This window comes from Oryctolagus cuniculus, chromosome 19 (assembly GCF_964237555.1).
Source record: "Oryctolagus cuniculus chromosome 19, mOryCun1.1, whole genome shotgun sequence".
Classification (NCBI taxonomy): domain Eukaryota; kingdom Metazoa; phylum Chordata; class Mammalia; order Lagomorpha; family Leporidae; genus Oryctolagus; species Oryctolagus cuniculus.
The window spans coordinates 64,006,938-64,009,966 of NC_091450.1; the positions used below are offsets into that span (position 1 = coordinate 64,006,938).

Genomic DNA, 3,029 nt, shown 5'->3' on the forward strand with positions numbered 1-3,029 from the left:
GGAGAGACGGAGCCATGTAGAGAGAAGACAGAAGCAGAACTCTCTTACACTAGTTCATTTCCCATTTGTGCAAAAGAACTGGGAATGAACCTGTTGAAACCAGAAGTCAGGAACCCAATCCAGATCTCTTATATAGGTGGTATGAATCAAAATACTTGATCCGGTGGTGCCAATGAGCTCAGGAAGGGGTAGCTTGTGCTAAAATATGAGGGCAATTGACATTTTTTTGGTTCTGCCGGGAAGACAGCCTGCTACCCCTGTGACATGTGTGTTAGGGGAGCACCGCTTGTCATTTTTCTGTACCAGCTTTTCAGTCTGAAGAGAAAACATGTTTAGAGCCTCATAGTTGCGAAATCTCCAGGTGAAGCTGAGCCCAGACCTACCTAGTGAGCTCATCTCATCAAAATATGTGGAAGTGAAATAATCTGAAGAAAATTCAGGACCACAGAATTTACTGATTGAAATACACTGTATTTTGCACACCAAGAGTAAGAGTGGAGTAGAACCATTTTTTCCCTACTGCAATCATGGTGGAGGTGGAGGAACAGCAACAGTCATGGAAGACAGACTTTTACTTGGAACTACCAAAAGTGGAACTTCATGCCCACTTGAATGGATCCATTAGTTCTAATACCATGAAGAAGTTAATAGCCAAGAAGCCAGACTTTAAAATCCACGATGAGATGACTATGATTGATAAAGGAAAGAAAAGAACTCTTGAAGAATGTTTCCAGATGTTTCAGATAATTCATCAGCTTACTACTAGTCCTGAAGATATTCTAATGATCACAAAAGATGTCATTAAAGAATTTTCGGATGATGGTGTCACATACCTGGAACTAAGGAGCACTCCCAGAAGAGAAAATGCTATTGGAATGACTAAAAAGAGTTATGTGGAATCTATACTTGAGGGTATAAAACAGTCCAAACAAGAAAACTTAGACATCAATGTTAGGTATTTGATAGCAATCGGCAGAAGAGGCGGCCCTTCAGTTGCCAAGGAGACTGTTAAACTTGCGGAGGAGTTCTTCCTTTCTGCTGAGGATGTAGCTCTTGGCCTTGACCTTAGTGGAGACCCTACTATAGGACGAGCAGAAGACTTCTTGGAACCTCTTTTAGAAGCTAAAAATGCAGGTCTGAAGTTGGCGTTGCATCTTTCAGAGATCCCAAACCAAGGAAAAGAAACCCAAATGTTCCTGGACCTACTTCCTGACAGAATTGGGCATGGAACTTTCCTCAACTCTTCTGAGGGAGGATCCCTGGATCTGGTGGACTTTGTGAGGCAACATCGGATAACTCTGCAACTGTGTTTGACCTCAAACATCAAAAGTCAGACAGTTCCATCTTATGACCAGCATCATTTCGGATTCTGGTACAGCATTGCACATCCTTCTGTGACCTGTACTGATGATAAAGGTGTTTTTGCAACATACCTTTCTCAAGAGTACTGGCTGGAAGCTGAAACATTTAATTTGACCCAGTCTCAGGTGTGGGATTTATCGTATGAATCCATCAACTACATCTTTGCTTCTGATAGCACCAGATCTGAACTGAGGAAGAAGTGGAATAATCTGAAGCCCAAAGTGCTACAATTTTAAGCTATAATGAAGTCAACTACCTTTGGGTTAGTGTTGCAATCAATCTTCTTCTTCTTCTTCTTTTTTTTTTTTTGACAGGCAGAGTGGACAGTGAGAGAGAGAGACAGAGAGAAAGTTCTTCCTTTGCGATTGGTTCACCCTCCAATGGCCACCGTGGCCAGCGCTGCCGCCGGTGCAACGCACTGATCCGATGGCAGGAGCCAGGTACTTCTCCTGGTCTCCCATGGGGTGCAGGGCCCAAGCACTTGTGCCATCCTCCACTGCACTCCCGGGCCACATCAGAGAGCTGGCCTGGAAGAGGGGCAACCGGGACAGAATCCAACACCCCGACCGGGACTAGAACCTGGTGTGCCGGCGCCGCAAGGCGGAGGATTAGCCTAGTGAGCCGCCACGCCAGCCGCAACCAATCTTCTTGTTATATCCCATAAGCTGTCCACCACTGCTTTTAGGAAGCACAGCAGCCAAGTACCATGGGCTCCATTACTGAACCATATCCATGGCTGGTGTTCAGTTAATATGTCTTAAACTGACTAAGGCCTTGAGATGTAGCTTACTTCCCTGCTGTTTACTTGGAAAGACTTTAAGTGCTGTTGCTACCTAAACTCCCTGTTCCACTAGTGATTTCTTTGATTTAGCAGTCCCACCCCAATAGCTAGAGGAATAAAACTAGAGGAATCAAAGTAATTTCTTATCAAGAAAAGTTTTGGAATGATAGCCTACAGTAAAGCAGAAAGGGGAAAATAAATTACCACCAAGACCCTTATAAGCCTGCTAGCTTGTGACGATAGCCCTGTGTTTTGTTGTGCTTACTCTAATCAGACTCCTTTCACTTGAACTCTATCACTGTAGTTTTTTCCTTTTTCTTTTTTTCACTTGAGCTACCCAGATTTCTACTGCACTACTCATTTTCTTCATTTGCAAAGATCTCTCTAGTAGTGGCAAAACTGGAGTTACTGGGGTTCTGTACATGACCAGTAACCACACTACTGGTCACACTATCAGACTACTGGAGCAGGCCTACATAAACTCACACTTGTAACATGTCTACTTCAGATGAAGACAAGGGACAAACTAAGAACAGTTCTGAATGGTAAGAAAAAGAATTTATTACATATCAAAGTATACTTGAATTGCTTTGTTCCTTAGAATATATATCCTTGATATCAGGAAGTTGGGCTAATACTAATTTCAGTTGCTAAGGGTTTCTGAAAAGCATTTGTTCTCTTTGGGAACAGGGTGAAGGAAGCTCTGAGGTTTTTGAAGTACTTAGATGTATGTTTGTAACTTCGTATAACATTATATTATTCTCTACTCCCATCTACTCATATAGAAATCACAAAGTAAAAAAGTAATGGTTTATCCATAAAACATGGATATTTTGCAGCCACTTAAAGTGTTTATGTATATATATGAAAGTTAGTGATGTGAGTG

At 42.3% G+C, this 3,029-nt stretch overlaps 1 pseudogene; it reads left to right on the forward strand.

Annotated features, from left to right (window-relative positions):
- The first annotated feature begins 220 nt into the window (after positions 1-220).
- Positions 221-1,604, forward strand: LOC138847162 (adenosine deaminase-like protein pseudogene; annotated as a pseudogene).
- Positions 1,605-3,029: the final 1,425 nt, after the last annotated feature.